The 25,181-nt window shown below is 30.6% G+C and overlaps 1 protein-coding gene across 2 annotated transcripts in view; it reads left to right on the top strand.

The window, feature by feature from the left end:
- Positions 1–25,181, top strand: part of LOC148953037 (DNL-type zinc finger protein-like) — a 68,171-nt gene that overhangs the window by 35,991 nt on the left and 6,999 nt on the right. Inside the window, exon 1 of one of the 2 annotated variants that reach the window (XM_089087508.1) lies at positions 1,752–1,865. The exons of the other annotated variant lie outside the window; for it this stretch is intronic. The gene's annotated coding sequence lies outside the window, so the exon portion shown is untranslated. Of the gene's footprint in view, positions 1–1,751; positions 1,866–25,181 lie in introns of those variants that run through there. 2 annotated transcript variants of the gene reach the window in all.

The raw sequence follows: 25,181 nt of genomic DNA, 5'->3' as shown, positions 1-25,181 counted from the left end.
TAGCCTACTGCACAGTGATAGGAAGACCTTTGTCGACAAGAAAGCCAGCGATCTTGAAGATGCCTCGAGAAAAGGAGACACCTGCTCCCTCTACAAACACCTCCGCGAGCTGACGGAAGGGAAGACTTCCACCGTGAGCCGTGTTTTTTCTGCTGACGGAAGCACGCCGGATGACGATGCAGGCCAACTCTCTGCCTGGAGCAGTCACTTCTCAACTCTTCTGAATGCCGAGGCAGTTGCTCATCCCGACCCTGATCTGATTGAAGCAGCAATGACCACACCCGAGGCTACTTCCTACCTCGTATCGCAACCGTTTACCACCTTTGAGATCCAAAATGATGTAAAACGGTTAAATAATAATCGAGCCCCCGGCGTTTGTGGTATTTCTCCAGAACTCCTCAAGTACGGGGGTGCAGCGATGATTCTGTGGCTCCAGATAATCTTCTCAGCTGTATGGACGACGGAAAGCATACCGAATGACTGGCGTGCTGGCATCATATTGCCGCTCTGGAAAAGTAAGGGTAGCCGTCAAATCTGTTCCAACTATCATGGGATCACGCTTCTCGCCGTTCCCGGTAAACTTTTCACTATATCACTCCTGGATAGGTGTTCCACCTTTTTGCGTAGAAAGAGAAGAGTCCAGCAAGCCGAATTCAAGCCCGTCAGGTCGACGACGGAGCAAATTTTTACTATGCGCCAGTTGATAGAGGAGACGCGGGGGTTCCACCAAAAAGCGTACATCGCGTTCGTGGACTTTATGGCTGCCTTTGATTCTGTTGATCGCCGTCCACTTTGGCTGATACTAAGAACTACGGGTCTACCCAAGAAATATTGCTCACTCTTTGAAAAGCTGTATGAGGATACGGAAAGCTGCGTGCAGGTCAATGGAAGACGCAGTCCCACATTCCCGGTGAAGACTGGCGTCCGGCAAGGTTGTGCCACCGCTCCTAAGCTTTTCAACTGCGCCATAGACAATGTTATGGCCAGCACGATGAATCGCCTTCAATTCGGTCTTCAGTTCGGAGACCGGGCACTCTCTGATGCTGACTTCGCCGACGACATAGCGCTAGTTGCGAGCACCGTCGATAAGATAACCAAAGCTCTCCAGGTGCATTCAGAAGAAGCCTCGAAAGTTGGACTGAAGATCAACTGGCAGAAAACCAAAGTTATGCTCCTTGAGCCCCCCACGTCCCGTTCTACTGTAAAGGAAGTCAACGTCGGGAGCAACCGAGTAGATGTGGTTGAAGACTTCACTTACCTGGGATCTATTCTGTCGAATGATGGCTTGATCACAAAAGAGCTTACATCTCGAACTGCCAAGGCTTCAGCACTTGTTGGGAGGCTTAACAGCATCTGGCGAAAGCCAAACATAAGCCGATTTACCAAAATGCGCATCTACAATGCGTCAGTCAGCACCATCCTGCTGTATGGAGCGGAGACGTGACCAGCTGCCAAATCTCTCCTCAGTGCCGTCGATATCGCTCAGACGAAAAATCTCCGAAGAATCGAAAGACTTCACTGGACTGACCTCGTTAGCAACCATACTCTCTTATCATGTACGGCTCAAACTCCTTTCTCGACGAAGCTCGCCCAGAGTAGTGTTCGGTGGTACGGCCACCTCCTTTGCATACCACGCGACTCCCCAGCACGGTTCGCATTTGACTTCGATCCCACCCTACACGGATAGAAACGACACAGAGGACGCCCACACACTAGGTGGAAAGACAAAGCCGATGAATTCCTCACCCAAGCCCACATCCCGGTGGAAGAAGCTGCGATCCTGGCAAGCGATAGGTCAACCTGGAGGCGCCTAGTCTCATCGTTCTCTACGCCGAACCCTCGGCAGGAGCCTTAAGTCAAGTCAAGTAAGTCATTCAAAAAGCGAGTATTTCTGTTAAAGAAATATTTCTTATACCTTTTAAAATAGCTTTAAGGGGTTTGAGAGACTCTGTTGTTTTATTGTGTGTGATTTTTTTTACTTGGTGGTCATTCAAAAAGCGAGGATTTTTGTTAAATAAATAATTCTTATACATTTTAAAAAAGCTTTACGGGGTTTGAAAGACTCTGTTGTTTTATTCTCTGTGATTTTTTCTTTACTTGGTGGTCATTCAAAAAGCGAGGATTTTTGTTAAATAAATAATTCTTGTACCTTTTAAAATAGCTTTAAGGAGTTTGAGAGACTCTGTTGTTTTATTCTGTGTGATTTTTTTTACTTGGTGGTCATTCAAAAAGCGAAGATTTTTGTTAAATAAATAATTCTTATACCTTTTAAAATAGCTGTACGGGGTTTGAGAGACTCTGTTGTTTTATTCTGTGTGATTTTTTCTTTACTTGCTTGTCATTCAAAAAGCGACGATTTTTGTTAAATAAATAATCCTTATACCTTTTAAAATAGCTTTACGGGGTTTGAGAGATTCTGGTGTTTTATACTGTGTGATTTTTTCTTTACTTGGTTGTCCTTCAAAAGCGATGATTTTTGTTAAATAAATAATTATTATACCTTTTAAAATATCTTTACGGGGGTTTGAGAGACTCTGTTGTTTTATTCTGTGTGATTTTTTCTTTACTTGATGGTCATTCAAAAAGCGAGGATTTTTGTTAAATAAATAATTCTTGTACCTGTTAAAATAACTTTACGGGGTTTGAGAGACTCTGTTGTTGTTTTATTCTGTGTGATTTTTTCTTTACTTGGTGGTTATTCAAAAAGCGAGGATTTTTGTTAAATAAATAATTCTTATACCTTTTAAAATAGCTTTACGGGGGTTTGAGAGACTGTTGTTTTATTCTGTGTGATTTTTTCTTTACTTGGTGGTCATTCAAAAAGCGAGGATTTTTGTTAAATAAATAATTCTTATACCTTTTAAAATAGCTTTAGGGGGGTTTGAGAGACTCTGTTGTTTTATTTTGTGTGTTTTTTCTTTACTTTGTGGTCATTCAAAAAGCGAGGATTTCTGTTAAATAAATAATTCTTATACCTTTTAAAATAGCTTTACGGGGTTTGAGTGACTCTGTTGTTTTATTCTGTGTGTTTTTTCTTTACTTGGTGGTCATTCAAAAAGCGAGGATTTCTGTTAAATAATTCTTATTCCTTTTAAAATAGCTTTCCGGGGGTTTGAGAGACTCTGTTGTTTTATTCTGTGTGTTTTTTCTTTACTTGGTGGTCATTCAAAAAGCGAGGATTTTTGTTAAATAAATAATTCTTTTACCTTTTAAAATAGCTTTACGGGGGTTTGAGAGACTGTTGTTTTATTCTGTGTGTTTTTTTCTTTACTTGGTGGTCATTCAAAAAGCGAGGATTTTTGTTAAATAAATAATTCTTATACCTTTTAAAATAGCTTTACGGGGTTTGAGAGACTCTGTTGTCTTATTCTGTGTGTTTTTTCTTTACTTGGTGGTCATTCAAAAAGCGAGGATTTGTGTTAAATAAATAATTCTTATACCTTTTAAAATAGCTTTACGGGGTTTGAGAGACTCTGTTGTTTTATTCTGTGTGATTTTTTCTTTACTTGGTGGTCATTCAAAAAAGCGAGGATTTCTGTTAAATAAATAATTCTTATACCTTTTAAAATAGCTTTACGGGGTTTGAGAGACTCTGTTGTCTTATTCCGTGGGATTTTTTCTTTACTTGGTGGTCATTCAAAAAGCGAGGATCTCTGTTAAATAAATAATTCTTGTACCTTTTAAAATAGCTTTACGTGGTTTGAGAGACTGTTGTTTTATTCTGTGTGATTTTTCTTTACTTGATGGTCATTCAAAAAGCGAGGATTTTTGTTAAATAAATAATTATTATAACTTTTAAAATAGCTTTGAGAGACTCTGTTGTTTTATTCTGTGTGATTTTTTCTTTACTTGGTGTTTATTCAAAAAGCGAGGATTTTTGTTAAATAAATAATTCTTATACCTTTTAAAATAGCTTTAAGGGGTTTGAGAGACTGTTGTTTTATTCTGTGTGATTTTCTTTACTTGATGGTCATTCAAAAAGTGAGGATTTTTGTTAAATAAATAATTCTTTTACCTTTTAAAATAGCTTTACGGGGTTTGATAGACTCTGCTGTCTTATTCCGTGTGATTTTTTCTTTACTTGAGGGTCATTAAAAAGCGAGGATTTCTGTTAAATAAATAATTCTCATACCTTTTAAAATAGCTTCACGGGGTTTGAGAGACTCGGTTGTTTTATTCTTTATGATTTTTTCTTTTCTTGGTGGGCATTCAAAAATCGAGGATTTCTGTTAAATAAATAATTCTTATACCCTTTAAAATAGCTTTACGGAGTTTGAGAGTCTCGGTTCTTTTGTTCTCATTTATTTTTTCTTTCCTCGGTGGCCATTCAAAAAGTTAGGATTTTTTTTAAATAAATAATTCTTATACCTTTTAAAATAACTTTACGGGGTATGAGAGACTCTGTTGTCTTATTCAGTGTGATTTTTTCTTTACTTGGTTATCATTCAAAAAGCGAGGATATTTGTTAAATTAATAATACTTGTACCTTTTAAAATAAATTTAAGGGTTTTGAAAAACTCTGTTGTTTAATTCCGTGTGATTTTTTCTTTAATTGTTGTTCATTCAAAAAGCGAGGATTTTTTTTAAATAATTAATTCTTGTACCTTTTAAAATAGATTTACGGGGTTTGAGAGACTTTGTTGTTTTATTCTGTGTGATTTTTTCTTTACTTGGTTTTCATTCAAAAAGCGAAGATTTTTGTTAAATAAATTATTCTTATACCTTTTAAAATAGCTTTACGGGGTTTGAGAAACTCTGTTGTTTTATTCTGTGTGATTTTTTCATTACTTGTTGGTCATTCAAAAAGCGAGTATTTTTGTTAAATAAATAATTCTTTTACATTTTAAATTATCTTTACGGGGTTTGAGAGACTCTGTTGTTTTATTCTGAGTGATTTTTTCTTTACTCGGTGGTCATTCAAAAAGTGAAGATTTATGTTAAATAAATAATTCTTATACCTTTTAAAAAAGATTTACGTGGTTTGAGAGACTCTGTTGTTTTATTCTGTGTGATTTTTTATTTACTTGGTGGTAATTCAAAAAGCTATCATTTTTGTTAAATAAATTATCCTTATACCTTTTAAAATAGCTTTACAGGGTTTGAGAGACTCTGTTGATTTATACTGTGTGATTTTTTCTTTACTTGGTGGCTATTCAAAAAGCGAGGATTTTTGTTAAATAAATAATTCTTATACCTTTTAAAATAGCTTTACGGGGCTTTGAGAGACTCTGTTGTTTTATTCTGTATGTTTTTTCCTTTACTTGGTGGTCATTCAAAAAGCGAGGATTTCTGTTAAATAAATAATTCTTATACCTTTTAAAATAGCTTTACGGGGTTTGAGAGACTCTGTTGTGTTATTCTGTGTGATTTTTTATTTACTTGTTGGTAATTAAAAAAGCGAGGATTTGTGTTAAATAAATAATTCTTATACCTTTTAAAATAGCTTTACGGGGTTTGAGAGACTGTTGTTTTATTCTGTGTGTTTTTTTCTTTACTTGGTGGTCATTCAAAAAGCGAGGATTTCTGTTAAATAAATAATTCTTATATCATTTACAATAGCTTTACGGGGTTTGAGAGACTCGGTTTTCTTATTCAGTTTGATTTTTTCTTTACTTGATGGTAATTCAAAAACCGAGGATTTCTATTAAATAAATAATTCTTGTACCTTTTAAAATATCTTTAGGGGGTTTGAGAGACTGTTGTTTTATTCTGTGGGATTTTTTCTTCACTTGATGGTCATTCAAAAAGCGAGGATTTTTGTTAAATAAATAATTCTTATACCTTTTAAAATAGCTTTACGGGGTTTGAGAGACTCTGTTGTTTTATTCTGTTTGATTTTTTCTTTACTTGATGGTCATTTAAAAAGCGAGGATTTTCGTTAAATGAATAATTCTTATACCTTTTAAAATAGCTTTACGGGGTTTGAGAGAGTCTGTTGTTTTATTCTGTGTGATTTTTTCTTTACTTGATGCTCATTCAAAAAGCGAGAATTTTTGTTAAATAAATGATTCTTATACCTTTTAAAATAGCTTTACGGGGTTTGAGAGACTCTGTTGTTTTATTCTGTTTGATTTTTTCTTTACTTGATGGTCATTCAAAAAGCGAGGATTTTTGTTAAATAAATAATTCTTTTACCTTTTAAAATAGCTTTACGGGGTTTGAGAGACTCTGTTGTTGTTTTATTCTGTGTGATTTTTTCTTTACTTGGTGGTCATTCAAAAAGCGAGGATTTTTGTTAAATAAATAATTCTTGTACCTTTTAAAATAGCTTTACGGGGTTTGATAGACTATGTTGTTGTTTTATTCTTTGTGATTTTTTATTTACTTGGTGGTCATTCAAAAAGCGAGGATTTTTGTTAAATAAATAAATCTTATACCTTTTAAAATAGCTTTACGGGGTTTGAGAGACTCTGTTGTTTTATTCTGTGTTATTTTTTATTTACTTGTTGGTCATTCAAAAAGCGAGGATTTTTGTTAAATAAATAATTCTTATACCTTTTAAAATAGCTTTACGGGGTTTGATAGACTCTGTTGTTTTATTCTGTGTGATTTTTTCTTTAGTTTATGGTCATTCAAAAAGCGAGGATTTTTGTTAAATAAATAATTCTTGTACCTTTTAAAATAGCTTTACGGGGTTTGAGAGACTCTGTTGTTGTTTTATTCTGTGTGATTTTTTCTTTACTTGGTGGTTATTCAAAAAGCGAGGATTTCTGTTAAATAAATAATTCTTATACCTTTTAAAATAGCTTTACGGGGTTTGAGAGACTCTGTTGTTTTATTCTGTGTGGTTGGGGTTTGAGAGACTCTGTTGTTTTATTCTGTGTGATTTTTTATTTACTTGGTGGTCATTTAAAAAGCGAAGATTTTTGTTAAATAAATAATTCTTATACCTTTTAAAATAGCTTTAGGGGGGTTTGAGAGACTCTGTTGTTTTATTCTGTGTGTTTTTTCTTTACTTGGTAGTCATTCAAAAAGCGAGGATTTCTGTTAAATAAATAATTCTTATACCTTTTAAAATAGCTTTACGGGGTTTGAGCGACTCTGTTGTTTTATTCCGTGTGTTTTTTCTTTACTTGAAGGTCATTCAAAAAGCGAGGATTTCTGTTAAATAAATAATTCTTATACCTTTTAAAATAGCTTTACAGGGGTTTGAGAGACTCTGTTGTTTTATTCTGTGTGTCTTTTTTTCTTTACTTGGTGGTCATTCAAAAAGCGAGGATTTTTGTTAAATAAATAATTCTTTTACCTTTTAAAATAGCTTTACGGGGGTTTGAGAGACTGTTGTTTTATTCTGTGTGTTTTTTTCTTTACTTGGTGGTCATTCAAAAAGCGAAGATTTGTGTTAAATAAATAATTCTTATACCTTTTAAAATAGCTTTACGGGGCTTGAGAGACTCTGTTGTCTTATTCTGTATGTTTTTTCCTTACTTGGTGGCCATTCAAAAAGTGAGGATTTTCGTTAAATAAATAATTCATGTACCTTTTAAAATATCTTTACGAGGTTTGAGAGACTCTGTTGTTTTATTCTGTGTGATTTTTTCTTTACTTGATGGTCACTCAAAAAGCGAGGATTTCTGTTAAATAAATAATTCTTATACCTTTTAAAATAGCTTTACGGGGGTTTGAGCGACTGTTGTTTTATTCTGTGTGTTTTTTCTTTACTTGGTGGTCATTCAAAAAGCGAGGATTTTTGTTAAATAAATAATTCTTATACCTTTTAAAATAGCTTTACGGGGTTTGAGAGACTCTGTTGTTTTATTCTCTGTGTTTTTTCTTTACTTGGTGGTCATTCAAAAAGCGAGGATTTTTGTTAAATAAATAATTCTTGTACCTTTTAAAATAGCTTTACGAGGTTTGAGAGACTGTTGTTTTATTCTGTGTGATTTTTTCTTTACTTGGTGGTCATTCAAAAAGCGAGGATCTCTGTTAAATAAATAATTCTTGTACCTTTTAAAATAGCTTTACGGGGTTTGAGAGACTTGTTTTATTCTGTGTGATTTTTTCTTTACTTGATGGTCATTCAAAAAGCGAGGATTTTTTTAAATAAATAATTCTTATATTTCTCAAAAATATAAGATTCTTAAATAATTCTCTGTTGTTTTATTCTGTGTGATTTTTTCTTTACTTGGTGGTCATTCAAAAAAGCGAGAATTTCTGTTAAATAAATAATTCTTATACCTTTTAAAATAGCTTTACGGGGTTTGAGAGACTCTGTTGTCTTATTCCGTGTAATTTTTCCTTTACTTGGTGGTCATTCAAAAAGCGAGGATCTCTGTTAAATAAATAATTCTTGTACCTTTTAAAATAGCTTTACGGGGTTTGAGAGACACTGTTGTTTTATTCTGTGTGATTTTTTCTATACTTGATGGTCATTCAAAAAGCGAGGATTTTTGTTAAATAAATAATTCTTATACCTTTTAATATAGCTTTACGGGGTTTGAGAGACTCTGTTGTTTTATTCTGTGTGATTTTTTCTTTAGTTGATGGTCATTCAAAAAGCGAGGATTTTTTTTAAATAAATAATTCTTATACCTTTTAAAATAGCTTTACGGGGTTTGAGAGACTCTGTTGTTTTATTCTTTGTGATTTTTTCTTTACTTGATGGTCATTCAAAAAGCGAGGATTTTTGTTAAATAAATAATTCTTGTACCTTTTAAAATAGCTTTACGGGGTTTTAGAGTCTCTGTTGTCTTATTCCGTGTGATTTTTTCTTTACTTGGTGGTCATTCAAAAAGCGAGGATTTCTGTTAAATAAATAATTCTTGTACCTTTTAAAATAGCTTTACGGGGTTTGAGGGACTCTGTTGTTTTATTCTGTGTGATTTTTTCTTTACTTGGCGGTCATTCAAAAAGCGAGGATTTCTGTTAAATAAATAATTCTTATACCTTTTAAAATAGCTTTACGGGGTTTGAGAGTCTGTTGTTTTATTCTGTGTGATTTTTTCTTTACTTGGTGGTCATTCAAAAAGCGAGGATTTCTGTTAAATAAATAATCGTTATACCATTTTAAATAGCTTTACGGGGTTTGAGAGTCTCTGTTGTCTTATTCAGTGTGATTTTTTCTTTACCTGGTGGTCATTCAAAAAGCGAGGATTTTTGTTAAATAATTAATTATTATACCTTTTAAAATAGCTTTACGGGGTTTGAGAGACTGTTGTTTTATTCTTTGTGATTTTGTGTTTACTTGATGGTCATTCAAAAAGCGACGATTTTTCTTAAATAATTAATTCTTGTACCTTTTAAAATATCTTTAGGGGGTTTAAGAGACTTTGTTTTTTTATTCTGTGTGATTTATTCTTTACTTGGTTGTCATTCAAATAGAGAGTAAAATGGATAAATAAATCGGTCATAGACCTTTGATAAGATCTGTAAGTTGCTTAAGATACTCTGTTGGTTTATACTGTTTGATATTTTCTTTACTTTGTGCCCACTCAAAAAGAGGGGAGATTTTTTAGTAACTAAAACCTTATAAATATTAAAAAAGATTTACGGAGTTTGAGAGACTCTGTTGTTTTATTCTGTGTGATTTTTTCTTTACTTGGTGGCCATTCAAAAAGCGAGGATTTCTGTTAAATAAATAATTCTTATACATTTTAAAATAGCTTTACGGGGTTTGAGAGACTGTTGTTTTATTCTGTGTGATTTTTTCTTTACTTGGTGGTCATTCAAAAAGCGAGGATTTTGTTAAATAAATAATTCTTTTAACTTTTAAAATATCTTTACGGGGTTTGAGAGACTGTTGTTTTATTCTGTGTGATTTTTTCTTTACTTGGTGGTCATTCAAAAATCGAGGATTTTTTTTAAATAAATAATTATTATACCTTTTAAAATAGCTTTACGGGGGTTTGAGATAGTCTGCTGTTTTATTATGTGTGTTTTTTTCTTTACTTGGTGGTCATTGAAAAAGCGAGGATTTCTGTTAAATAAATAATTCTTATACCTTTTAAAATAGCTTTACGGGGTTTGAGAGACTCTGTTGTTTTATTCTGTGTGATTTTTCTTTACTTGATGGTCAATCAAAAAGCGATGATTTTTGTTAAATAAATAATTCTTATACCTTTTAAAATATCTTTACGGGGTTAGAGAGACTCTGTTGTTTTATTATGTGTGATTTTTTATTTACTTGATGGCCATTCAAAAAGAATGGATTTATGTTAAATAGATAATCCTTATACATTTTAAAATAGCTTTACGGGGTTTGAGAGACTCTGTTGTTTTATTCTGTGTGATTTTTTCTTTACTTGGTGGTCATTCAAAAAGCGAGGATTTTTGTTAAATAAATAATTGTTATACCTTTTAAAATAGCTTTACGGGGTTTGAGAGTCTCTGTTGTCTTATTCCGTGTGATTTTGTCTTTACTTGATGGTCATTCAAAAAGCGAGGATTTATGTTAAATAATTAATTCTTTTACCTTCTAAATAGTTTTACGGGGTTTTAGAGACTCTCTTGTTTTATTCTGTGTGATTTTTTCTTTACTTGATGGTCATTCAAAAAACGAGGATTTTTGTTAAATAAATAATTATTATACATTTTAAAATAGCTTTACGGGGTTTGAGAGACTCTGTTGTTTTATTCTGTTTGATTTTTTCTTTACTTGATGGTCATTCAAAAAGCGAGGAGTTTTGTTAAATAAATAATTCTTATACCTTTTAAAATAGCTTTACGGGGTTTGAGAGACTCTGTTGTTTTATTCTGTGTTATTTTTTCTTTACTTGGTGGTCATTCAAAAAGCGAGGATTGTTGTTAAATAAATAATTATTATACCTTTTAAAATAGCTTTACGGGGTTTGAGAGACTCTGTTGTTTTATTCTGTGTGTTTTTTTCTTCACTTGGTGGTCATTCAAAAAGCGGGGATTTCTGTTAAATAAATAATTCTTGTACCTTTTAAAATAGCTTTACAGGGTTTGAGAGACTGTTGTCTTATTCTGTGTGATTTCTTCTTTACTTGTTGCCCATTCAAAAAGCGAGTATTTCTGTTAAATAAATATTTATTTTACATTTTAAAATAGCTTTACGGGGTTTGAGAGACTCTGTTGTTTTATTCTGTTTGATTTTTTTTTTACTTGCTGGTCATTAAAAAAGCGAGGAGTTCTGTTAAATAAATAATTCTTTTACGTTTTAAAATAGCTTTACGGGTTTTGAGATACTCTGTTTTTTTATTCCGTGTTATTTTTTGTTTACTTGATGCTCATTCAAAAAGCAAGGATTGCTGTTAAAGAAAAAATTCATATACCAAATAAAAGAGCTTTAAGTGCTCCGAGAGACTCTGTAGTTTTATTCTGTCTGATTTTATATTTAATTAGTGGTTAGTCAAAAAGCAAGGATTTTTGTTAAAAAAATAATTCTTATAAATTTAAAAATAGCTTTACGGGGTTTGAGACTGTTTTTTTATTCTGTGTGATTTTTTCTTTACTTGATGGTCATTCAAAAAGCGAGGATTTTTGTTAAATAAATAATTCTTATACCTTTTAAAATAGCTTTACGGGGTTTGAGAGACTGTTGTTTTATTCTGTGTGATTTTCTATTTACTTGATGGTCATTCAAAAAGCGAGGATTTTTGTTAAATAAATAATTCTTATACATTTTAAAATAGCTTTACGGGGTTTGAGGGACTCTGTTGTTTTATTCTGTGTGATTTTTTCTTTACTTGGTGGCCATTCAAAAAGCGAGGTTTTCTGTTAAATAAATAATTCTTATACATTTTAAAATAGCTTTACGGGGTTTGAGAGACTGTTTTTTTATTATGTGTGTTTTTTTCTTTTCCTGATGGTCATTCAAAAAGCAAGGATTTTTTTTAAATTAATAATTGATGTACAATTTATTAGAACTTTACGGGGAATGAGATACTCTGTTGTCTTAGTCAATGTGATTTTGTATTTAATTGCTGACCATTCAAAAAGCGAGGATATATGTTAAATAAATAATTCTTATAACTTTTAAATTATCTTTACGGGGTTTGAGAGACTGTTGTTTTATTCTGTGTGATTTTTTCTTTAGTTGATGGTCATTCAAAAAGCGACTATTTTTTTTAAAGTAATGTTTCTTGTAACTTTTAAAATTGCTTTACGGGGTTTCAGAGACTCTGTTGTCTTTTACTTTGTGATTTTTTTCACTTGGTGGATAATCAAAAAGAGAAGATTTCTTTTAAATAATTTATTATTTCCAATTTTATAATAGATTTATTGGTTTTGAAATACTCTCTTTTTTTATGCTGTCTGTTTTAATCTTTAATTTATGGTCATTCAAAATTCGAGGATTTCTGTTAAATAAATATTTCTTGTACATTTTAAAATAGCTTTATGGAGTTTGAGAGACTGTTGTTTTATTCTGTGTGATTTTTTCTTTACTTGGTGGTCATTCAAAAAGCGAGGATTTTTGTTAAATAGATAATTCTTATACCTTTTAAAATAGCTTTACGGGGTTTGAGAGACTGTTGTTTTATTCTGTGTGATTTATTTCTTTACTGGGTGTTCATTCAAAAAGCGAGGATTTTGTTAAATAAATAATTCTTATACCTTTTAAAATAGCTTTACAGGGTTTGAGAGACTGTTGTTTTATTCTGTGTGATTTTTTCTTTACTTGGTGGTCATTCAAAAAGCGAGGATTTTTGTTAAATAAATAATTCTTATACCTTTTAAAATAGCTTTACGGGGGTTTGAGAGACTCTGTTGTTTTATTCTGTGTGTTTTGTTCTTTACTTGATGGTCATTGAAAAAGCGAGGATTTCTGCTAAATAAATAATTCTTATACATTTTAAAATAGCTTTACGGGGTTTGAGAGAATCTGTTGTTTTATTCTATCTGATTTTTTGTTTACTTGTTGGTCATTCAAAAAGCGAGGATTTTTGTTAAAAAAATAATTATAATAACTTATAAAATATATTTACGGGGTTTGAGAGACTGTTGTTTTATTCTGTGTGATTTTTTCTTTACTTGATGGTCAGTCAAAAAGTGATGTTTTCTGTTAATTAAATAATTCTTATACCTTCTAAAATATCTTTACGGGGTTTGAGAGACTCTGTTGTTTTATTCTTTGTTATTTTTTCTTTACTTGTTGGTCATTCAAACAAGCGAGGATTTCTGTTAAACAAATAATTCTCATACCTTTTAAAATAGCTTTAAGGGTTTTGAGAGACTCGGTTGTCTTATTAAGTGTTATTTTTTATTTAATTGTTGGTCATTCAAAAATCAAGTAGTTCTGTTAAATAAATAATGCTTTTACCTTTTAAAATAGCTTTACGGGGTTTGAGAGACTCTGTTGTCTTATTCTGTTTGAATTTTTCTTAACTTGTTGGTCATTCAAAAATCTAGTATTTTTTTTAAATAAATAATTATTATACATTTTAAAATAGATTTACGGGGTTTGAGAGACTATGTTGTTTTAGTATGTTTGATTTTTTCTTTACTTGCTGGTCATTCAAAAAGAGAGGAGTTCTGTTAAATAAATAATTCTTATACCTTTTAAAATAGCTTTACGGGGTTTGAGAGACTCTGTTGTTTTATTCTGTGTGATTTTTTCTTTACTTGATGGTCATTCAAAAAGCGAGGATTTTTGTTAAATAAATAATTCTTATACATTTTAAAATAGCTTTACGGGGTTTGAGCGACTCTGTTGTTTTATTCTGTGTGATTTTTTCTTTACTTGATGGTCATTCAAAAAGCGAGGACTTTTGTTAAATAAATAATTCTTATACCTTTTAAAATAGCTTTACGGGGTTTGAGAGACTCTGTTTTTTTATTCTGTGTGATGTTTTCTTTACTTGATGGTCATTCAAAAAGCGAGGATTTTTGTTAAATAAATAATTCTTATACCTTTTAAAATAGCTTTACGGGGTTTGAGAGACTGTTGTTTTATTCTGTGTGATTTTATCTTTACTTGATGATCATTCAAAAAGCGAGGATTTTTGTTAAATAAATAATTCTTATACCTTTTAAAATAGCTTTGGGGGGTTTGAGAGACTGTTGTTTTATTCTATGTGATTTTTTTTGTTACTTGATGGTCATTCAAAAAGCGAGGATTCTTGTTAAATAAATAATTCTTGTACCTTTTAAAATAGCTTTACGGGGTTTGAGAGACTGTTGTTTTATTCTGTGTGATTTTTTTTACTTGGTGCTCATTCAAAAAGCGAGGATTTCTGTTAAATAAATAGTAAGTGAGTAAGTAGGTAACAAACTCTTTTTTGAATTCACCTCTTCGGGGTTACGTACGCGCACGTAACCCCGTCTAAATTTTTTTTTCATAATTTCCTGAAATAAATTTCTGTATTGTGTATCCAAGAGGTGAATTCAAGAAAGAGTTTGTTACTTACTTACTCACTTACTATTTATTTAACAGAAATCCTCGCTTTTTGAATGACCACCAAGTAAAAAAAAATCACACAGAATAAAACAACAGAGTCTCTCAAACCCCGTAAAGCTATTTTAAAAGGTATAAGAATTATTTATTTAACAAAAATCCTTGCTTTTTGAATGACCATCAAGTAAAGAAAAAATCAGACAGAATAAAACAACAGAGTCTCTTAAACCCCGTAAAGCTATTTTAAAAGGTATAAGAATTATTTATTTAACAAAAATCCTCGCTTTTTGAATGACCATCAAGTAAAGAAAAAATCACACAGAATAAAACAACAGAGTCTCTTAAGCCCCGTAAAGCTATTTTAAAAGGTATATGAATTATTTATTTAACAAAAATCCTTGCTTTTTGAATGACCATCAAGTAAAGATAAAATCACACAGAATAAAACAACAGAGTCTCTCAAACCCCGTAAAGCTATTTAAAAGGTATATGAATTATTTATTTAACAAAAATACTAGCTTTTTGAATGACCATCAAATAAAAATAAAATCACACAGAATAAAACAGCAGAGTCTCTCAAACCCCCTAAAGCTATTTTAAAAGGTACAAGAATTATTTATTTAACATAAATCCTCGCTTTTTGAATGACCATCAACTAAACAAAAAATCACACGGAATAATACAACAGAGTCTCTCAAACCCCGTAAAGCTATTTTAAAAGGTATAAGAATTATTTATTTAACAAAAATCCTCGCTTTTTGAATGACCATCAAGTAAAGAAAAAATCACACAGAACAAAACAACAGAGTTTCTCAAACCCCGCAAAGCTATTTTAAAAGGTATCAGAATTATTTATTTAACAAAAATCCTCTGTTTTTGAATAACCAACACTATAATATAAACGCCCAAGTAATAAAAATGCAACTGCAATTGAACAACGTTATGCTTTAATGATATGTTTACGTATCATTGATTTAACAAAAATCCTCGCATTTTGACCGACAATCAAGTAAAGAAAAAATAGGACGGATTAAAACTTACGAGTCTTTCGGTACCTGTCCAGATCTTAAAAAATATCTAAGAATTATTTCTTTAACAAAAATCAACGCTTTTTGAATGACCATCAAGTAAAGAAAACATCACCCAGAATAAAACAACAGAGTCTCTCAACCCCCTTAAAGTTATTTTAAAAGGTATAAGAATTATTTATTTAACAAAAAACCTTGCTTTTTGAATGAGCATCAAGTAAAAAAAATCACACAGAATAAAACTACAAAGTCTCTCGAACCCCGTAAAGCTATTTTAAAAGGTACAAGAAATAATTATTTAACATAAATCCTCGCTTTTTTGAATGAGCACCAAGTAAAAAAAAAATCACACAGAATAAAACAACAGAGTCTCTCAAACCCCGTAAAGCTATTTTAAAAGGTACAAGAATTATTTATTTAACAAAAATCCTCGCTTTTTGAATGAGCACCAAGTAAAGAAAAATCACACAGAACAAAACAACAGTCTCTCAAACCACTTAATGTTATTTTAAAATTTATATTAATTATTTATTTAACAAAAATCATCCCTTTTTTAATAATAACCAAGTAAAGAAAAATCCGACAGAATAAAACAACAGAGTCACTAGAACCCCGTAAATCTCTTTTAAAATGTATAAGAATTATTTATTTAAGATAAATCCTCGCTTTTTGAATGACCAACAAGTAAAGAAAAAAACACACAGAATAAAACAACAGAGTCTCTCAAACCCCCGTAAAACTATTTTAAAAGGTATAAGAATTATTTATTTAACAAAAATCCTCGCTTTTTGAATGACCACCAAGTAAAGAAAAAATCACACAGAATAAAACAACAGAGTCTCTCAAACCCCGTAAAGATATTTTAAAAGGTATTAGAATTTTTTATTTAACACAAATCCTCGCTTTTTGAATTACCATCAAGTAAAGAAAAAATCACACAGAATAAAACAACAGAGTCTCTCAAACCCCGTAAAGCTATTTTAAAAGGCACAAGAATTATTTATTTAACAGAAATCCTCGCTTTTTGAATGACCACCAAGTACAGAAAAAATCACACGTTATAAGACAATAGAGTCTCTCAAGCCCCGTAAAGCTATTTTAAAAGGTATAAGAATTATTTATTTAACAGAAATCTTCGCTTTTTGAATGGCCACCAAGTAAAGAAAAAATCACACAGAATAAAATGACAGAGTCTCTCAAACCCCGTAAAGCTATTTTAAAAGGTACAAGAATTATTTATTTAACAAAAATCCTCGCTTTTTGAATGACCACCAAGTAAAGAAAAAACACACAGAATAAGACAACAGAGTCTCTCAAACCCCGTAAAGCTATTTTAAAAGGTATAAGAATTATTTATTTAACAAAAATCCTCGCTTTTTGAATGACCACCAAGTAAAGAAAAAACAAAGAATAAGACAACAGAGTCTCTCAAACCCCCTATAGATATTTTAAAATGTACAAGTTATATCTATTTAGAAAAAATCCTTGCTTTTTTAATTGCCATCAAGTAAAGAAAAAATCACAATCACACATAATAAAACAGCAGTCTCTCAAGCACTTAACATCTATTTTATAATGTACATTAAATTTTTTTTTAACCGAAATCCTTTCTGTTTGAATTACCATCAATTAAAGAAAAAAAAACACACAATCAAACAACAGAGTCTCTAAAACCCACCTAAAGATATTTTAAAAGTAACAAGAATCATTTATTTAAGAGAAATCCTCGCTTTTTGAATGACCACCAATTAAAGAAAATAACACAAAGAATAAGACAACAGAGTCTCTCAAACCCCGTAAAGCTATTTTAAAAGGTACAAGAATTATTTATTTAACAAAAATACTCGCTTTTTGAATGACCACCAAGTAAAGAAAAAATCCCACAGAATAAAACAACAGAGTCTCTCAAACCCCGTAAAGCTATTTTAAAAGGTATAAGAATTATTTTTTTAACAGAAATTCTCGCTTTTTTGAATGACCACCAAGTAAAGAAAAAATCCCACAGAATAAAACAACAGAGTCTCTCAAACCCCGTATAGCTATTTTAAAAGGTATAAAAATTATTTATTTAACAAAAATCCTCTCTTTTTGACTGGTCATCAAGTAAAGAAAAAATCAAACAGAATTAAATAACATAGTCTCTCAAAACCCGTAAAGCTATTTAAAAAGCTACTACAAGATTTAATATAAAAGAAATAATCTCTTTTTTAATGACAATCCAGTAAAGAAAAAATTACAGATAATAAAACAACAGAGTCTCTCAAACCCCGTAAAGCTATTTTAAAAGGTATAAGAATTATTTATTTAACAAAAATCATCGCTTTTTGAATGACCATCAAGTAAATAAAAAATCACACAGAATAAAACAACAGAGTCTCTCAAACCCCGTAAAGCTATTTTAAAAGGTATAAGAATTATTTATTTAACAGAAATCCTCGCTTTTTTGAATGACCACCAAGTAAAAAAAAAATCACACAGAATAAAACAACAGAGTCTCTCAAACCCCGTAAAGCTATTTTAAAAGGTATAAGAATTATCTATTTAACAGAAATCCTCGCTTTTTGAATGACCATCAAGTAAAGAAAAAATCACACAGAATAAAACAACAGTCTCTCAAACCCCGTAAAGCTATTTTAAAAGGTACAAGAATTATTTATTTAACAAAAATCCTCGCTTTTTGAATGACCATAAAGTAAAGAAAAATCACACAGAATAAAACAACAGAGTCTCTCAAACCCCGTAAAGCTATTTTAAAAGGTATAAGAATTATTTATTTAATAGAAATCCTCGCTTTTTGAATGGCCACCAAGTAAAGAAAAAAACACACAGAATAAAACAACAGAGTCTCTCAAACCCCCGAAAAACTATTTTAAAAGGTATAAGAATTATTTATTTAACAAAAATCCTCGCTTTTTGAATGACCACCAAGTAAAGAAAAAATCAAACAGAATAAAACAACAGAGTCTCTCAAACCCCGTAAAGCTATTTTAAAAGGTATAATAATTATTTATTTAACAAAAATCCTCGCTTTTTGAATTACCATCAAGTAAAGAAAAAATCACACAGAATAAAACAACAGAGTCTCTCAAACCCCGTAAAGATATTTTAAAAGGTACAATAATTATTTATTTAACAGAAATCCTCGCTTTTTGAATGACCACCAAGTAAAGAAAAAATCATACGGAATAAGACAACAGAGTCTCTCAAACCCCGTAAAGCTATTTTAAAAGGTATAAGAATTATTTTTTTAACAGAAATTCTCGCTTTTTCTAATGACCACCAAGTAAAGAAAAAATCACACAGAATAAAACAACAGAGTCTCTCAAACCCCGTACAGATATTTTAAATGGTATAAGAATTATTTATTCAACAGACATCCTCGCTTTTTGAAAGACCATCAAGTAAAGAAAAAATCACACCGAATAAGACAACAGAGTCTCTCAATCCCCGTAAAGCTATTTTAAAAGGTAAAAGAATTATTTATTTAACAAAAATCCTCGCTTTTTGAATGACCACCAAGAAAAGAAAAAACACACAGAATAAAACAACAGATTCTCTCAAACCCCGTAAAGCTATTTTAAAAGGTATAAGAATTATTTATTTAACAATAATCTTCTCTTTTTGAATGACCACCAAGTAAAGAAAAAACACAGAATAAAACAACAGAGTCTCTCAAACCCCCGTAAAGCTATTTTAAAAGGTACAATAAATATTTATGTAACAAAAATCCTCGCTTTTTGAATGACCACCTAGTAAAGAAAAAACACACAGAATAAAACAACTGAGTCTCTCAAACCCCCGTAAAGCTATTTTAAAGGGTATAAGAATTATTTATTTAACAGAAATCCTCGTTTTTTTAATTACCATCAAGTAAAGAAAAAACACACAGAATAAAACAACAGAGTCTCTCAAACCCCGTAAAGCTATTTTAAAAGGTATAAGGATTATTTATTTAACAAAAATAATCGCTTTTTGAATGACCACCAAGTAAAGAAAAAATCACACAGAATAAAACAACAGAGTCTCTCAGACCCCCGTAAAGCTATTTTAAAAGGTATAAGAATTATTTATTTAACAAAAATCCTTACTTTTTGAATGACCACAAAGTAAAGAAAAAAAACACACAGAATAAAACAACAACAGAGTCTCTCAAACCCCGTAAAGATATTTTAAAAGGTACAAGAATTATTTATTTAACAGAAATCCTCGCTTTTTGAAGAACCACCAAGTAAAGAAAAAATCACACAGAATAAAACAACAACAGAGTCTCTCAAACCACGTAAAGCTATTTTAAAAGGTACAAGAATTATTTATTTAACAAAAATCCTCGCTTTTTTAATGACCACCAATTAAAGAAAAAACACATAGAATAAAACAACAGATTCTCTCAAACCCCGTAAAGCTATTTTAAAAGGTATAAGAATTATTTATTTAACAAAAATCTTCGCTTTTTGAATGACCACCACGTAAAGAAAAAACACAGAATAAAACAACAGAGTCTCTCAAACCCCCGTAAAGCTATTTTAAAAGGTACAATAAATATTTATGTAACAAAAATACTCGCTTTTTGAATGACCACCGAGTAAAGAAAAAACACACAGAATAAAACAACTGAGTCTCTCAAACCCCCGTAAAGCTATTTTAAAAGGTATAAGAATTATTTATTTAACAGAAATCCTCGCTTTTTGAATGACCATCAAGTAAAGAAAAAATCACACAGAATAAAACAACATAATCTTTTAAGCCCCGTAAAGATATTTTTAAAGGTATAATAATTATTTATTTAACAAAAATCCTTGCTTTTTGAATGACCATCAATAAAAGATAAAATCACACAGAATAAAACAACAGAGTCTCTCAAACCCCGTAAAGCTATTTAAAAGGTATATGAATTATTTATTTAACAAAAATCCTTGCTTTTTGAATGACCATCAAGTAAAGATAAAATCACACAGAATAAAACAACAGAGTCTCTCAAACCCCGTAAAGCTATTTTAAAAGGTACAAGAATTATTTATAAAACAAAAATCCTCGATTTTTGAATGACCAACAAGTAAAGACAAAATCACACGGACTAATACAACAGAGTCTCTCAAACCCCGTAAAGATATTTTAAAAGGTATAAGAATTATTTATTTAACAAAAATCCTCGCTTTTTGAATGACCATCAAGTAAAGAAAAAATCACACAGAACAAAACAACAGAGTTTCTCAAACCCCGCAAAGCTATTTTAAAAGGTATAAGAATTATTTATTTAACAAAAATCCTCACTTTTCGAATGACCATCAAGTAAAGAAAAAATCACACAGAATAAAACAACAGAGTCTCTCAAACCCCGTAAATCTATTTTAAAAGGTATAAGAATTATTTATTTAACAGAAATACTCGCTTTTTGAATGTCCACCAAGTAAAGAAAAAATAACACAGAATAAAACAACAGAGTCTCTCAAACCCCGTAAAGCTATTTTAAAAGGTATAAGAATTATTTATTTAACAAAAATCCTCGCTTTTTGAATGACCATCAATTAAATAAAAAATCACACAGAATAAAACAACAGAGTCTCTCAAACCCCGTAAAGCTATTTTAAAAGGTATAAGAATTATTTATTTAACATAAATCTTCGCTTTTTGAATGACCATCAAGTAAAGAAAAAATCACACAGACTAAAACAACAGAGTCTCTCAAACCCCGTAAAGCTATTTTAAAAGGTATAAGAATTATTTGTTTAACAGAAATCCTCGCTTTTTTGAATGACCACCAAGTAAAAAAAAAATCACACAGAATAAAACAACAGAGTCTCTCAAACCCCGTAAAGCTATTTTAAAAGGTATAAGAATTATTTACTTAACAGAAATCCTCGATTTTTGAATGACCACCAAGTAAAAAAAAATCTCACAGAATAAAACAACAGTCTCTCAAACCCTGTAAAGTTATTTTAAAATGTTCAAGAATTAATTATTTAACAAAAATCCTTCCTTTTTGAATGACCATCAAGTAAAGAAAAAACCACAAAGAAAAAAACAACATAGTCTCTCGAAAACCGAAAATATATGTTAAAAGTTATTAGAATTATTTATTTAAAAGAAATCCTCGCTTTTTGAATGGCCACAAAGTAAATAAAAAATCACACAGAATAAAACATCTGAGTCTCTCAAACCCCGTAAAGCTATTTTAAAATGTATAAGAATTATTTATTTAACAAAAATCCTCGCTTTTTGAATGACCACCAAGTAATGAAAAAATCACACAGAATAAAACAACAGAGTCTCTCAAACCCCGTATAGCTATTTTAAAAGGTATGAGAATTTTTTATTTAACAAAAATCCTCGATTTTTGAATTACCATCAAGTAAAGAAAAAATCACACAGAATAAAACAACAGAGTCTCTCAAACCCCGTAAAGCTATTTTAAAAGGCACAAGAATTATTTATTTAACACAAATCCTCGCTTTTTGAATGGCCACCAAGTAAAGAAAAATTCACACGGTATAAGACAATAGAGTCTCTCAAGCCCCGTAAAGCTATTTTAAAAGGTATAAGAATTATTTATTTAACAGAAATCCTCGCTTTTTGAATGGCCACCAAGTAAAGAAAAAATCACACCGAATAAAATAACAGAGTCTCTCAAACCCCGTAAAGCTATTTTAAAAGGTACAAGAATTATTTATTTAACAAAAATCCTCGCTTTTTGAATGACCACCAAGTAAAGAAAAAACACAGAGAATAAGACAACTGAGTCTCTCAAACCCCGTAAAGCTATTTTAAAAGGTATAAGAATTATTTATTTAACAAAAATCTTCGCTTTTTGAATGACCACCAAGTAAAGAAAAAACACAGAATAAAACAACAGAGTCTCTCAAACCCCGTAAAGCTATTTTAAAAGGTATAAGAATTATTTATTTAACAGAAATCCTCGCTTTTTGAATGACCATCAAGTAAATAAAAAATCACAAAGAATAAGACAAAAGTCTCAAACCCCTTAATTCTATTTTAACTTTTATCAGAATTATTAATTTAACAGAAATACTCGCTTTTTTCCTAGTAATTCATTAAAGATAAAATCCCACATAAAAAGACTACTGTGTCTCTCAATCACCGTCAATATATTTAAATAGGTATAAAAATAAATTCTATAACAGATATCCTCGCTTTTTGACTTGACACCAAGTAAATAAAAAAACACACAGAATAAAACAACAGAGTCTCTCAAACCCCGTAAAGCTATTTTAAAAGGTATAAGAATTATTTTTTTAACACAAATTCTCGCTTTTTTTAATGACCACCAAGTAAAGAAAAAATCCCACAGAATAAGACAACAGAGTCTCTCAAACCCCGTAAAGCTATTTTAAAATGTATAAGAATTATTTTTTTAACAGAAATTCTCGCTTTTTTGAATGACCACCAAGTATAGAAAAAATCACACAGAATAAAACAACAGAGTCTCTCAAACCCCGTAAAGCTATTTTAATAGGTACAAGAATTATTTTTTTAACACAAATCCTCGCTTTTTGAATGACCAACAAGTAAAAAAAAAATCACACAGAATGAAACAACAGAGTCTCTCAAACCCCGTAAAGTTATTTTAAAATGTATAAGAATTATTTATTTAACAGAAATCCTCGCTTTTTGAATGGCCACCAAGTAAATAAAAAATCACACAGAATAAAACAACAGAGTCTCTCAAATCCCGTAAAGCTGTTTTAAAATGTATAAGAATTATTTATTTAACAGAAATCCTCGTTTTTGAATGACCACCAAGTAAAGAAAAAATAAAACAGAATAAAACAACAGAGTCTCTCAAACCCCGTAAATCTATTTTAAAAGGTAAAATAATTATTTAATTAACAGAAATCCTAGCTTTTTTAATTAGAACCAAGTAAAGAAAAAATCACAAGGAAAAAGACAAAACAGTCTCTCAAACCCCGTAAAGCTATTTTAAAAGGTATAAGAATTATTTATTTAACAGAAATCCTCGCTTTTTGAATGACCATCAAGTAAAGAAAAAATCACACATAATAAAACAACAGTCTCTCAAACCCCGTAAAGCTATTTTAAAAGGTATAAGAATTATTTATTTAACAAAAATCCTCGCTTTTTGAATGACCATCAAGTAAAGAAAAATCACACAGAATAAAACAACAGAGTCTCTCAAAGCCCGTAAAGCTATTTTAAAAGGTATAAGAATTATTTATTTAAAAAAAATCCTCGCTTTTTGAATGACCACCAAGTAAAGAAAAAAACACACAGAATAAAACAACAGAGTCTCTCAAACCCCCGTAAAGCTATTTTAAAAGGTATAAGAATTATTTATTTAACAGAAATCCTCGCTTTTTGAATGACCACCAAGTAAAGAAAAAACACACAGAATAAAACAACAGAGTCTCTCAAACCCCGTAAAGCTATTTTAAAAGGTATAAGAATTATTTATTTAACAAAAATCCTCGCTTTTTGAATTACCATCAAGTAAAGAAAAAATCACACAGAATAAAACAACAGAGTCTCTCAAACCCCGTAAAGCTATTTTAAAAGGTACAAGAATTATTTATTTAACAGAAATACTCGCTTTTTGAATGACCACCAAGTAAAGAAAAAATCAAACGGAATAACACAACATAGTCTCTCAAACCCCGTAAAGCTATTTTAAAAGGTATAAGAATTATTTTTTTAACAGAAATTCTCGCTTTTTCTAATGACCACCAAGTAAAGAAAAAATCAAACGGAATAAGACAACAGAGTCTCTCAAACCCCGTAAAGCTATTTTAAAAGGTACAAGAATTATTTATTTAACAGAAATCCTCGCTTTTTGAATGACCAACAAGTAAAGAAAAAAAACATACAGAATAAAACAAAAGTGTCTCTCAATCCCCGTAAAGCTATTCTAAAAGGTACAAGAATTATTTATTTAACAAAAAATCCACGCTTTTTGAATGACCACCAAGTAAAGAAAAAACACAGAGAATAAACCAACAGATTCTCTCAAACCCCGTAAAGCTATTTTAAAAGGTATAAGAATTATTTATTTAACAATAATCTTCGCTTTTTGAATGACCACCAAGTAAAGAAAAAACACAGAATAAAACAACAGAGTCTCTCAAACCCCCGTAAAGCTATTTTAAAAGGTACAAGAACTATTTATTTAACAAAAATCCTCGCTTTTTGAATGACCACCGAGTAAAGAAAAAACACACAGAATAAAACAACTGAGTCTCTCAAACCCCCGTAAAGCTATTTTAAAAGGTATAATAATTATTTATTTAACAGAAATCCTCGTTTTTTGAATTACCACCAGTTAAACAGAAAACACACAGTATAAAACAACAGAGTCTTTCAAACCCCGTAAAGCTATTTTAAAAGGTATAATAATTATTTATTTAACACAAATCCTCTCTTTTTGAATGACAACCAAGTAAATAAAAAATCACACAGAATAAAACAACAGAGTCTCTCAGACCCCCGTAAAGCTATTTTAAAAGGTATAAGAATTATTTATTTAACAAAAATCCTTACTTTTTGAATGACCACCAAGTAAAGAAAAAAACCACACAGAATAAAACAACAACAGAGTCTCTCAAACCCCGTAAAGCTATTTTAAAAGGTATAAGAATTATTTATTTAACAGAAATCCTCGATTTTTGAATGACCACCAAGTAAAGAAAAAATCACACAGAATAAAACAACAACAGAGTCTCTCAAACCACGTAAATCTATTTTAAAAGGTACAAGAATTATTTATTTAACAAAAATCCTCGCTTTTTGAATTACCACCAAGTAAACAAAAAACAAACAGAATAAAACAACCGAGTCTCTCAAACCCCGTAAAGCTATTTTAAAATTTAAAAGAATTATTTATTTAACAA

The sequence above is a fragment of the Artemia sp. Qi Xiang Cuo genome, chromosome 4 (assembly GCF_049724085.1).
Source record: "Artemia sp. Qi Xiang Cuo chromosome 4, ASM4972408v1, whole genome shotgun sequence".
NCBI lineage: Eukaryota > Metazoa > Arthropoda > Branchiopoda > Anostraca > Artemiidae > Artemia > Artemia sp. Qi Xiang Cuo.
Note: the sequence above shows the minus strand (reverse complement) of the source record. Positions and strands in the feature narration are given on the sequence as shown.